We start from the raw sequence: 14,746 nt of genomic DNA, 5'->3' as shown, positions 1-14,746 counted from the left end.
ACACCTTCTTACATCGCATACTTTACGTCTATTAATCAACTTCGAAAGCTCTGCCAGTTCTATTTTGTCTGTTGTACTTGACACTTTCATGATTTGACGCTTCTTAATTAGGTTCTTCGTTTCCTGGGAAAGCTTGCCAGTGTCCTGTCTAACTACCCTGCCTCCAACTTCCACTGCACACTCCGTAATGATACTCGTCAGATTATCATTCATTGTATCTACGCTAAGGTTGGTTTCCTCACCCAGAGCCGAGTACCTGTTCTGCAGCGAGACTCTGAATTCCTGTACTTTCCCTCTCAGTGGTAGCTCATTGATTGGCTTCTTGCGTATCAGTTTCTGTCGTTCCTTCTTCAAGTCTAAGCGAATTCGAGACCGTACCATTCTAAGGTCACTGCATCGTACCTTGCCAACCACTTCCACATCCTGCACGATTCATGGGTGTGCAGTCATTATAAAGTCTATTTCGTTCCTATTTTCGCCATTAGGGCTCCTCCATGTCCACTTGCGGTTTTCTCGTTTTCGGTAGAAGGTCTTCAGAATCCGCAAATTATTGCGTTCTGCAAGTTCTACTAGTAGCTCTCCTCTGGCGTTTCTAGTGCCGATGCCATAATCTCCCACTGCCTGGTCTCCAGCCTGCTTCTTCCCTACCTTTGCATTAAATTCGCCCATCACTATAGTATACTGTCTTTTTACCTTACTCATTGCCGATTCCACGTCTTCATAGAAGCTTCCAACTGAAGCGTCATCATGGCTGGATGTAGGCGCGTAAGCCTGTACTACCTTCAACTTGTATCTTTTGTTCAGTTTAATTACAATACCTACCACCATTTCATTGATGCTATAGTATTCCTCTATGTTGCCAGCTATGTTTCTGTGATTTAGGAACCCCACTCCCAGTTCTCTTCTGTCTGCCAAGCCCCGATAGCAAAGGACGTACCCATTCTGTAGCACAGTATAGGCCTCATCTGTCCTCCTAACCTCGCTCAGCCCTATTATATCCCAGTTAACACCCTCTAGCTCCTCGAATAGTACAGCTAGACTTCCCTCACTAGATAAGGTTCTAGCGTTAAACGTTGCCAAGTTCAGGTTTCAAAGGTGGCCTGTAGTCCAGAGATTCTTAGCACCCTCTGCTGCGTTGCAGATCTGACCGCCGCCATGGTCAGTTGCTTCGCAGCTGCTGGGGACTGAGGGCCGTGAGTTATTTGACATATGCATGTGGGAGGTAGTGGCCAGATACTACACCAGGGTGGCCGATCCTTCTCTGGTGAGGGAGTGCGTTCCCGGCGGTGGTTACCGGTGAGGCCGCACCCCAGGCCTCTTAATGCAGTTCCATCAACACGCGGGTTTTTTTTTTGGCCGGTTGGGAACTGCGCGGCACCGGGATTTCAACCACGGACCTTTTGCCTGCGAGGCGGATGCTCTAACCACTACGCCATCGCCGCCATCATGCCACACTCGGTAACCACCTTGCAAATCAAAAACGCTTCATTTCTCGTGCCTTCTTGTCAATCTTGCCATTACTTCGCATTCATCAAGCATCGGGGTGCACTAACACTGGGCACAGTCACTATCCAAGTGGCTGCCCACTGATCCGCGCTTGAGATCCACGTACTCCTTAAGGAGATAGTTCAGACATGCAGCGCCCCATCTGACCGATGTAGTATCGGCCACATGATAAAGCAAATCGATATACAACACCTACATTACATTCTACGAACATTTTTGCAAGCTTCTTATATTACCCTATACATGAAGATCCTTCGTTTTTCATAATTTTGTATAGAAACCTTGGATGGTTTTTGCTGTGAAAACAACCTTCACTCTAGTTTTTTTTTCTCCAAAGAATTCTTTTTAGGCAGTGTGAACGTTTGTGCATATAAAGTATGGCAGAAATTTTCGGGTTTGGCTGTTCCTGAATTGTGTGCTTCAAAATTTTTCCCTGCTTTATTTAATTCAGAAATGACTCTTCTGTGCCTCAGAGCAATTGATAAGGAAAGCCTGCTTTCTTATGTCTGTTAATATGGCTGCCGAAGCTGCTCTTAACCTGGTGATAAGAGATCCTTGACACTGATGCCATCTCGCGTGCTTTCGCAGTTCCTCACTCAATATGCTTGGAATGCGCTCAACTAAAGCGTATCAGGGCTTTCTGGTTCTGGCAGAAACATCTTTCTGGTTCTGGCAGGCTCTGGCAGAAGCTCTAGGTCTAAAAATCTAAGTTTGCTATTCTCGGGAAATTCCGCCGTCAGCATGCAAATTAGTCATGTTATCAGAAACAATGCTCAACTCTCATCAGAGTCCTGCCGTGTGTCACACTGTTCCGCAATATAAATGACTAAGAAATCATTACCATAGAGGAATACCTTAACGGTACTTGTCTCCGCAAGCCTCGCTGTATGCGTTTGTCATAATGAGCTAATAAAATACCACTGAGTACTGGAGCTAAACATGACCCAATGCGCACGCCCTGTCTTTGAGTGTACCATTTGTCGTTTTCTCGTGGTGAAAGTCGACTGCGAATAAAAGTTCAGAAGTTCAAGAAAGCTATCTACGTTAGTTCCAAAAAGTCTACAAAAACTTATTCCCACCACAGCATTGAATGCAACCTTCACCTCCTCGCACAAAATGTCCTGAAGTAGGGAATAAAGTAAGCCTTTAACGTCTACCGAAAACGCACAAGCACTTTGAGGGCACTCATCCCCCAGAAAGTCTAAAACGTCCTGGGGATTTCTCACGAGGAACGTGTCTTCAATGATCAAGGCACTTGCAGATGTCGTCCGACAAGTTTCTGCCTAGAGCCATACTCCGAAACAGACATAACTCCTTGTGGGTTTTGGCCGTGAAGGAGACAGAGAAGCTGGCCCTTTTGCACGTCCTCCCGGACAGGGCCAACCTAATGAGCCCCCCGCTTGGTTCATACAGCCTCTCACCTTCTCGTTTTGCTTTTGCTGGAGCTACTTTCCGCAGTTCTCTGAAGTTCCCTGATCGAGCCGCTGCCACCTTTTCTTCGTAAAGTGGTTCGGGAACCAGGGCGAATCCTTCCTTGTCAGACTGGAGCAAATAGATGTCCGCTTTTTTTGAGGAGCAGACATGACAAGCCGAATTCCTGAAGTTTCTTCTCTCGCGGGTTCCTTGGGCAGATGCTTGAATCTTTGTTAAATGCAGCTCTCCGTTTCATCAGCCCCAGTTCTCCAAAAGGCTTGTCCGGCAAGACTGACCAACTCAGTTTTATCAAGCCTTGGGTTGACGCAGCTCTTAGGACCGAGTTCCAAAAGGCCATCTTTGGGTATCCTCTTATTTCCAAGGAGGAAAACGTTCTACCCCTAAGCGGGTGCTTTCGGGTTTTCTCCTTGGTAGCCTTATCCCCACGGAACGCCAATGGAACTCGGCTGTTTGCGAGGAATTGCACAGATCCTACAGAAACACTTTCTCGGCTTTGTCCATTTGTCTCACGCATGCGCACTGACGGGACAAGGAAGCCTTCGCTCGCTTTAGCAGCAGTCGCTTTCAGCGCGAAATCCTAGAATCAAAGAGGTTACCGCAGTCATTGATATGTCTGGTCAATGGCGTACACCGGTGCGCAGTCAACGCAAGCAGCGCACCAGTGTACGCCTTCGCGTACACTGGTGCGCTGCTTGCGTTGACTGCGCTTCGCTCTCAGCTCGGAGGCCACGCAGAAAGGAACGCGTGGTTCAGATCTGCTCCGCCAGGTGCCGCAACGGTCCCGACAGATGGCAATCTTTCAATGAACTTCGTCCGGTACATTTCATCTTCATTTACCAGCGCACTGTTGGTACATGGCCACGTGGTGCACAACATTCCGATCGAAGTATTCGCCTCGCCCGAAGCCGTTAGTATCACCGCCAAGAGTGTTGCCGAGAACTTCGTGTACTTCACTGGAATACCCCTCTCGTGGTTTGTGGAGTGCAACACACGTAGACGAAGTCTAGAATGTGAAGCAATACACGTCGGGGGCCCGTAGTCGGGCTGTCGTTTTCCGGAACCAACGAGCACGCGGGAACTTTCTTTGGTTATAGCCAGCGAGTCGGTGGCGACGTACTTCGCATCCATCTCCAGCAAGAAGCGGTCCAAAAGCGCGTCCTGAGCCGCACACTCGGCGTTGGGGACGTGACAGAGAATCCAGGGACCGATCACCGTCTCGAACATAAAGACAAGTATAAATCGCGCAAACGCACTCCAGACGCACCTTTATGTCCCACATTACAGCGATACGCGTGCGAATTGTGGAGATAGCGTCCGGAACGGACATTGCGGTGATATTCAAGATGAAAAAAGAACTGCCACCGTTCTATCAGTACAGTTAATCCGCTTGGACGCTGGATATAGCGCTGAGCAGAGCGTGTCCAAATCTACCACAGTTATCAGAAATAACCGAAAAGTACGTAGAAGAAAAGTTCGACTTCTGAGTAGGATTAGGATTAGAACTAGGATGTTGTAGGTATCCGGCGGATCTACCCTTCCAAAATTTGCAGGTAATTGCCCTATCCTATTCTTTGCTAATTGTAAGTAATGTCCTTTTGTTCGTTTGTTTTTTAACTAAGAAAGGGCAGGATTTGAAACAGTCGCGCGTAACACTCGACGTAATCCGAACTGTTGAACCAGACGTAAATATTATCTATTTTGCAGCGAAATTTGTTATGAGATCATGTACAAGACTGAAGACATTATCCATAAAATCCAAAGAGTGAGAAATCAAAAACAAAAAACAAGAAAATAATTACTATTATATTAACGATAACTTGATTTTTGGAGCCGACCTGGCAGCTGAGTTTGACAAACACAATTAATTTGGGATGTACGTCTCATATTTATTCACATATTAGAAACTACGTCTCAACGTTTTTCGTTTTTTTTTCGAGAATTCGTAAAAGTGGGCATTATGTTGATGTACGTTTAGTGGCTTGAATGAAATTGCACGCCGTATCCAATACATCTCTGTGGGAATGTCCCAAAACAGAGCCAGAAAAATTTAGCACAGTTCATCTGGTTAAACTTAAACCTAGCTTCGCTAAATTTAAGTTCGCTAGGGAACGTTAGGTCTAGCTTCGCTAGAATAGCTAGTAGTCTTTTCTTAATTGCTACCTAGTTACGACATGATAGAAAATAATGTTCAATAGATACCGATTCTTCGCAGAATAGACGAAGGCAGGAAAGCCATCTCGCACTTGGAGTGATTTTGTCGTCTTCTGTTCCTCGTATTCTTGTGGCACGTATTAGTGCGTCACGCCACCGTCAAATAACGGATAATCGAGCGTCATTGAAACAAGAGCGGTGTACGTTGACGTATTATAACTACATAAAAAAAGGACGTCAGCCATTGTCACTCGATCAAAACAGCTTGACAGCGAAGCTAGAACGATGGTGATGTTTGCTTCGGTACAAGAGGCACCATAATCACCGCCATTTAATTTTATTTCGCTGAAAGAAAGCACAATTATCATCGTCATCTCGAGAATCCGCACTCTTAGATCACGCGACCTGCGCCACGGACGACAGTCGCACGGCGAACATTGAACTAATACAAAAAAATAATAAACAAACAAAATGAAAGAAAACACACGGACGGACGGATGCAGTCAAAGTACCACCAATTCGCATCTTTCCATCGCATATTCATCATATACAAGTACCGCCATCCAGCGTGCATTCTAAAGACTAAATGAGAGGTGGTTACTACGACGACAACGACACGGAACATACGACCGACGGCGTAAAAAAGTTCGCCTCAAAAAAAAAAAAAAAAAGGCGCATGCGGTGGATCGGTGATTCGTGAATACACAAAATTAAAAGATGATTGAACATGCTGAAACTTACCGTGCAATCCTTAGGCTGACGCTGTAGACTCTAAACGGCTGCACTTTGTAAAAAAAAAGGCACGCAAAAGAATGAATCCGTGGTGGAAGCCGTCGCTACTCCAGAAAGGTGGAAATACCCCGTCGCGACAGCGGCCGGCCGCGGCTACCCACGGCTTGCGCAATACTACCGCGCGCCCACCAGTGTTCTTGCGCGCCATGGCTGTAGAGCAGCGCCGCCGCACAACTTCCGAACAAGTATGTAGTGCGTTTAGAATTTTAATGCTGCCACAACAAAATCGCTGTGGTACGGACTGTTGTAAATTGTAGAACGTCACCAACGTGACCAAGCGCCAATCCTGTGAACGGCACTATTTATTAAGGCCCCTTCACAAAACTCTGGTTGGAGACAGGTTGGGAGCCGTTTAAGGCGCGCAACAGAAAGCGCCGGCCACGGTACCTCTGCGGCTGCTGTTTTGTCGGCCGGACATGTAAATGGTATTCTCTAACTGTGTACGGACGGCACAGCTCTTCGAACCGGCAGTACAGGCGGTGAATCTCCGCGGCCGACGAGGATAGTATTGCCCCAAGCAACCACTGACTCCTCAGACGTGGAACCCTTCGTCTGCGTACTTTTCTATTATTCCCGATGGCTGCCGTAGACTTGGACAGGTTGTGCTCGACGCTGTCCAGCGTCCAATCGGGCAAACTGTATTGCCTCGACGGTGACAGTTCTCTTCCCATCCCGAAGATCACCGGAATGTCCGTTCCCGAAGCCATCGCCGCAATCCGCTCGAGCATCGCTCTCATGTCGGACGTGAAGGAGCGTCTGGAGTGCATTTGCGTGATTTATACTTGTCTCATGTCCAACAGAGCGATCGGTTCCTGGATTCTCTATCACGTCCCCGACGTCCAGGAGGCACCTTTGGACCGCTTCTTACTGACGATGGATGCGAAGCACGTCCTCACCGACTCGCTCGCCATAACCGATGAACGAATTCACGCGTGCTCGTTGGTTCCGAGCGTCGCACTCTACAAACCACGAGAGGGGTAGTATTCCAGCGAAGTGCATAACGTTCTCGGCAACACTCTCGGCGGTGATCCTAAGGACTTCGAGCGAGGCGAATACTTCGACCATGATGTGGCGCACAATGTGGCCATGAGCTTGGCTCCATCGAGCCGAGCTTCGTAGGACGTCGGAGAAGACACCTTTTGTACCCGCAGATACCTTTTGTACCGGCCGACACCGACTTACTGCACGGTAAGAAAGAAAAAGCCGCTTATCTGCGTGTTTCACTGCAAATGTAATCGGAAAACGATAGTCTTCTGTGTGGAGGCGCTCTGTGAGATATGGACACGTAGGAGTAATGCCGACAAAGAGGAGATCGTACAGAACCTGGAGCTTTTGGCAAATGGCTGAACCGTGTAGTATACAGGGATCGTTTTCGTGCAGAGCGTCACTTCTTCATCGCACCGTAAGAAACACGTAATTCGTGTAAGGTGTAGAATCACTAAGGTCTTTTTTAAATTTTGGTATATCTGTATTTCCAAGTCAAGAAACACGCCATCTAATGCTGGCGTATTGAGGTTTCGCCTCATATGTGCGTAACATTTGTTGTTGTTTTTTTCATCGTCAATGTTCACAACTATGAACACTGCCACCAGATAAAGATGACTGGGTCATACGGAAGTGCTAAAACTGTGGCTGAACTGAGTGGCAGACAGACACAGACCGTAATTTCTGCGTTCAAGTATCCTAACAAAGACTGTCGTCTTTAAAAAAAATCGTACCGTCTCTTGAGCACATGCCTAAGATGGCGGAAATGGCGTGAGCCATTCTCATTTCGCTCCGTTGCACTGGTCTCTCCTGAAACCTTTCAACAACATACGTAGTGTCGAATGCTTCAGGTTTGACAGGATTTGAAAGCTTTCTGTCTCTAAGGTGGCCTTGTAGTGGGACCACTTTTTGACCAACCGACGATGTCATGTGGTGAGGTCATCTCGTGACGTCACAAGTTCTAGCCATCGGTGATGTCAACGACTTACGATTATATCCACATCATTTGTGTCAATGCCGCTGACAGTCAGCTCTCGCATTTGACGAGGCATGTAATACTTTCTCCTTAACAAAAACATTGGTGAGATCTGGAAAACGTGTGATCTATTTGTCCAGGTTGTGGGGAGGCTGACACCCCCTGTAATGTGGTTTGCGCCGCGTGGCGCACGTGTCTCGCCCCAAAACCGCATTTCGGGTTACAACAACCGGGCGATAGATGGCGTTGTGTTCGCGGTGAGCACCACTATCGTCATCATCATCATAAGGTATCGCCGGCAGTGACTCCTGTCTAGGGTGGCTAGAATTCTAGCCACCCTACCCTGGCGGAAGCAAGCCTTAGTGGCGGGCGAGAGTTGAGTCTCTTTTGCGCGTGCCGGTTGCCGCGAACGGTTGTCTCTACCGTGGTTCCCCGGTGCTCGGCACCCCGGGCTGCGCGCCAGCCCAGCTCAGCCACGGAGGAAGGAACCTTTCCTTCCTCCGTGGGTTCAGCCAACAGCCGCGAGCAGTGCTGCCAATTTAGCTATCTTGTAGCTAGATCTAGCTAATTTATTTTCTACTAGCTACCAAAATCTTTGTTTAGCTACAAGTAGCTCTTTTAGCTATTTAGTCACAATCTAGCTCCAAATTTGGATCTAACTGAAAAGGCTAGATTACACTGGCTTTTTCAGTTAGTCTACCTGCAGTGTAGTGACATTTTCTAGTTGCAACGTTGTGACGCCGTTAATAATGTCTGTTTCGAAACCAATACCATGCATGCATGTCCTATGAACACTAACACAAGAAAACGGTATGCTATACATGACATTTTCGAATCTCGCTCCTTTCTGCAAGTTTTGGGATTGGCCGCGCCAGCTGCCACCGGGTGGCACGAACCTTTTGAGGGCCAAAACCACGGGCAAAACGCTCGGTTCACACAATAGCCGCTTAAAACCGGCTTGACTTGGCTTAAAATGTATGAATAGATGGCAACAGAATCGCTGTGTTGGACATTTTTTTGGGGAGGTTTAGGTGGTGAGAACGAAAGGTCTACCCTAAGATTCCTCACTAACTTGTGAGAATCTTTACCGTGCGGTGGTTATTTTTCCGTGGTCTCTGTTTGGCCGGGAGCTGTATGCATTCGCGAGAACCGCCTCTGCGCAAGGATACGTGGTCTCGTTCTGTAATACTGTCTATAAGCATTTTGTTCATGAAGCGTTTACATGCGACTGTGACCTCCGAGTCTCCTCCTGGCACCTTCCAACCGTGGCTGGGATTCTCGGCGTCACGTGATGTTCTCTCGTGATCATTCGGCGGTTCTCTAAAATCCCGACGCGACGGCGCTTCAAGGGTGAGGGGGTGTCTTCGCCGACTGTTCGCATACGACTGATCGGCGCCTGGCGCTGCCTCGTGGCTATTGGTGGTTGTTTTTCCGCTGCACTGGGGAAATTTGGCGCCGCTGTTTTACGCCGTCTTCTGCATGCAGCAGTGCGCGCCGAGTCGAGCGCTCTTTTGTGACACTCGGCCTTTCTTGTGAGTGCGCGGCGTGCATACTCTTTAAGGGTTGTATTCATTCACCTTTTATAAACGCCTCCCTGGGCGCCACCATAACCCTCCTTGGGCTGTGCAAATTGGCGCGTCCTCTCGAAAATGCACTGGCAACACTGCGCCCTTAGCCTTTGTACTCCCGCGCACAGCTCATCATGGCGGTGTTTTTTTCCTTCCTGTGAAAAAGTGTATAGGAACTCGTACACAACAGACAAGAGCAAAGTGTACAAACAACGCTTCAGGCTCTGCAGGCTTATAGAGAATAAGTACAAGGAGTGGCTAATGACAATTCGATAAGACGTACCACTTCAAGGCCTTTTGCAAATTTTGCAAATGTTATATTGAGACAAAGAAGGCGAGCATTGAGAAGCACACCACGTCTTCAAAACACGTGGCATGTGTGCCAAGCAAGAGACTACATCAGTGCACTACATCCGATGTCATGCCATGTGTAATGGCTAGCCCAGTACAGCAGGCAGAAGCAACCATTCCACTTTTTGTCGCTGAGCACTGTGCCATGAACACCATGGATCACATCGGAGAAGCTTGCCAGCGAATTTTTCAAGATAGCCAGGTTGCCTCTTAGCTCAAGATTCACCGCACAAAGTGCACTAATATAACAAGGAACGTCCTTGGACCGCACTTCAAAAAATTGTTGTGGGAAAATATTGGCCACCAAGAGTACAGCGTTCTGATCGACAAGTCGACCGATATTTGTGTCCTGAAGCTCCTTGGCTTCACCATTAGGTATTTTTCTCAGTGAAACGCTGAGAATATTTCAACTTTCCTTACCCTACAAGAACTCAAAAAGTGCGACGCTGAAAGCATCACTTCAGTGTTTTTAGAAGGATTGCGGTCCAAGGGTCTGAACCCCAAAAGCCTTGTTGGCATAGGAGTAGACAATCTGAACTTCATGACTGGTGTGAATAGTGGCGTCTACACACGTCTGAGAAATGAAATTGCTCATGTTATTATGGTGCGATGCGTTTATCATTCCCTTCAACTTGCTGTTTCACGTGCGTCGGCTGCCTTGCCAAGAAACATAGAATTTCTGGTGAGGGAGTCATACCGTTGGTTTGCTCACTCCTCAACAAGGAAACTGGAGTACCAAAGCTTATACCGTGAACTAAACGACGGAGAGGCTTAGCTTACCATACCGCTAGCCTGTGAGACGCGCTGGCTGTCAATACATGCGGCAGTTAAGAACACTTGCCTAGTGGACCGAACTGAAGGAAGTTTTTGGAAATGCACAGAAAGACAAAAAATGCCTACACGGCAATGATGCTCTGTTAAGTGTACAGTGACCCCAAGAACAAATGCCACGTACTCCTGCTGGACTGGGTTCTAGCTGAAGTGCAGCGTGTCCACAAATCATATCAAGTGGAGTACCAAGACCCGATGAAATTGTTCGAAGATCTGATGATTCTTGTGAAGTCAACAGCCAACAAAGTATCCCTACCAGCTTCCCGATACGACGTGTTAACAGTCAATATCAACGAGCATCTTGACCCTAATTCGTACTTTGGTCATTGGTTTGAAACCGCACTCTGAGACGCATCCTTTCCAAGTGACGACGAAAAAGAGCTACGCCTTCGCTGTCGATGTTTCATCGTGGAACTATGCAAGCAGCTGCGTTAACGGCTTCTCGAAAACATTCAGTTCTTGCAAAAGACTTCTCTCCTTTCTGTAGAGCACGCACTGAAGCTAATACAAGAGCTAATTACGGAATCGGCATCGTAGTTCCTCTTTGTGGAAGCCCTGTCCGATCGCGAAACGCAGTGGAAAAACTTGCGGCACGTAAAATGGTGCTGCAGTGTACAAACAGAACCGATAGTTTTTGGCAGGAAGTAAGTTCTCACAAGGATGCGCACGGCGAGAAGCCTTTCACTGAACTCGCCATGACAGTGCTGTCGCTGCCCTTCTCGAACGCCAGCATCGAACGGTGAGCGACATGAGCATTGTGAAGTGCAGGTGTCGCTACAGGCTGGACACTTTGAATGCGTAACTGAAAATGCTGTACGGCCTTCGGAGATACAAAAAAAAGTGCCACGAATATAACCTGCTAGATGACGTGGCTGCGAAAATTGGCACGATGGCATCCTATGCAGCGGCAGAAGATGCCTTGCAACTTGCAGATTTAATCCTGGAGTTCTGTGCACTACTGACATGGCTTTGCACTTGTACTGCGAATTCGTTTTTCACTTCTCAAGCTGGCAAGCAGGCTTTCATCATTACTATTTACCGTATGATATATGGCTTCCTGTATACAAATATAGGCCATGATGTTTAATTCGCCAATGCGATTCATTGTACATTCAGAGGTAAGCTAAAATCTCTAATGTACGTTATGTGTGTCAGGTGTCTATATGTTCCCCGATTTTCAACCACGCAATTTCGTTGATGTATGTTAAAACATCTGATAGCATGTTATGCATGATAGCATAAAAGGCTATGTTAAAATGACACTAAATATCAACAATATAAATTAGTTTAGCAGATACCTTAGAACCTGAAAACTCCACTGTCGTTAATACCATCGCCCAAGGTTAATAGACATAAATATCGGTCAAAAGACCTCTTTTTAAATTTCGCGCGTTTATCTCCGATGATGACGTCACGGATTTCAACGTCTTCCTTTCGCATTTTGACGACAAAGTCGAAACGAAGTTTTTTTCAACTTGGTGTGCCAAGCTTCTGGCTACTTGCCCATCCCAATGAAGAACTCCGCTCGCCGAGAAAATTTTCCGTTCCCTCAGTTTTTTTGCGGCTGTCCAATACGCTAAAAATTACAGTATGTGATGGGTTTATTTACACTGAAAATGCCAGCGCTCGACCGTCCCTGCCGAATCACCATCGCTCAAGAGCGTCCTCCCTCTTCTTCTTTCTCGCTCTTTGAGTCCGCGTTACAATATTACATACATTCGCAGCTCGTAATTTGCGAGCGCGTTAAAAAGTGATCAAACATTATAGGGGTTAAAACAGGCGTACATTATTTTGTTGCTAAATCATGTTCTGCCTGCAAGAAAACGTAATGTGACAGCTGTCTCTAATCTTTTAGATGACAAGGTCATCAAAAAATTTGTTGCATCAGGAGAACATGCTTAAAATTGTTTTCAAAGTGGTGAAAAAAAATAATTAGCTACTTTTACACACTTATTTAGCTACTTTTGCTTTTGAACATTTGGCAACACTGGCCGCGAGCGTCTAGTAGGAGAGGTGGACGCATCGGTGCGCCGGAGAGCGAGCGAGAATTCATCCGGATGCGGTGGCGCTGCGGTCGCTTTCGAGATGCCAACGGAGGCATTCCTCCGTGGAGATGCCCCTTCTCGCGCCCGCGCATCAGTCGTTTTTCGTTGCAAATATTTCACGCTACTTTGTGGATTATAACAAAGTCCACCTGTCACAATTCTGACGGCGCGCTGCAAAGCACGTATTGGCACTGAAAACTAGTGTTTTCAATTCACTTCGTAGTATATCAGCTGCGAAGCTTAGAAGATAGAGAATCAAGTGACTTACCGTGAACTTGACACCAAAACAAAGTCCGTGCAGTTTTAAAATATGATGCCGCAGTGTTCTCCGTGGTTTCAATGCACGTAAAGGTATCGACAGCGGTTATTTTTATGACTTGCGCAATCAAGATTTAATTTTACAAGCAAGACATTTATTTTCTCGACAGCAAAAAACAACATGAAAATAAACACAACATATCCATTATGGTTGAAGAAAACTTCAAGTTATATGAAACTCAGCTAAAGCACGTGAATAAGACAACTAAGGAGAACAGTAAATATACGATGATACGATGGGCATACATACACACATCACATTGAGATTTCATTGGCAAACATAGGTACAGTCACAAACCAGTTCACGAAACAATTGATTTCTATATATGTGAAACACAACCAGACAGTGACATCCCAGTTGTTAATGGGATATCTATAACAATGCGAACAATACAATAGTAAAATCACAAGAAACAACAGAGCATGAGTAATACTCAATAACATAAAATAAAACCTTGTTCGCTGAGTTACCACTTCACTTTTTTCTTTTTTTATTGGGGGAATTTTCTCCAGGAAGGAGAAAATGCATTCTGGTCAGTGTAAAGAATATAATTATCTGATTTGTCACTGCCAATTTGTGGTGTTCAATGCCGACCATATTTAACTTCTTCATAGACAGGCAAGATATAAGGCCTGTTATGCTGCCACTTTTCGACTTGCTGAAACTGAAGCAATAGGCGAATACATCTTCCTTAGCTTTGAACACGTCTCTTGGGGACTCGGACGGGTACAGAAGTCATGATTCTGCCGGTAGCAAGCTGGAATTCTGGGTAAAGCAACAACATGCTACATTCGTTGCACTTCGTATTTTTCACCACCTTCCGGGCCACATAGCCACTGACGGAATAAGTGATCAGGTAGCCGCTTTTGCGTCCAATTAGATCAGTGGGGTCAGGGAGGGGTTCAGGAGCAATAATAATTCCATGAACCTCATTGAGGCGCCTCAAATCTCGCAGCTCATCCAGTTATCCTGCAATTTTACTGAATCACTGTGGATGCCAGGACATAGAAAGCTGCTCGGAACTCTAGAAGGTATGTTTCCATTGGAGGGGGACTGTATCGAACTGTATAAACTGAGGCAATTCACAGATATCAAAAGTTGTGTCGGCGAAGGGTGATCAATCGAGCCAGACATTTGCTTCAGAATTCCAAAAAAAGATTTTAAGTGCGTCTTGGCAGAGGCGAGACGTCATCAAGTATTTATAGCCTAATGTTTTCATGACATAGTGCCGGATGGAAAGGGCGCTGGTTAGAGTGACGTGGAGTCCTCCGGCACTTGATTCACTCAGGAACCCACCCTCCTTAGGTACAGCTTTTTCCCAATTAAGTTGCTAAGAAGCCGTTGATAACATGCTTGTAGCTACGGACGATGAATATTTCGTCGAAATGAGTTTCGCACACACGCAGTCCTTTTCCAGTGGTTTGCCAGCGCGAGGAATTGTACGCTCTCAAGCCTTGCGTTGTTTATCGTCGGCGGGAGCAGAGAAGAGAGACGCTTTCTTCCCTTGTTTGCGAGCCGAAGCATATCCCGCAATGCATCCAGGAGCAAAGAAGTGTCTTTGCTGCTTACTCATCACTGTTGCATGGTCACATTGGCACGTATTGATCCCGAACAAGTCCAAATAGGGAAAGCGCAGACTTTGCAGCTTGCGAGCACACGAGCAAGCGACTAAAAGTGCCGCACTAGCGGCTGACAAGCGCTCTCGACTGATCACGGTGGCGACTTGCACGCCGCTTCACGGCCGATTGAAATATCAGCACGTCTCCTTTCAAGGCGCAGCCGGGATGGT

The sequence above is a fragment of the Rhipicephalus microplus genome, chromosome 8 (genome assembly GCF_043290135.1).
Source record: "Rhipicephalus microplus isolate Deutch F79 chromosome 8, USDA_Rmic, whole genome shotgun sequence".
Lineage (NCBI taxonomy): Eukaryota > Metazoa > Arthropoda > Arachnida > Ixodida > Ixodidae > Rhipicephalus > Rhipicephalus microplus.
The sequence above is the reverse complement of the archived record's forward strand: the minus strand, read 5'-3'. Positions refer to the sequence as shown.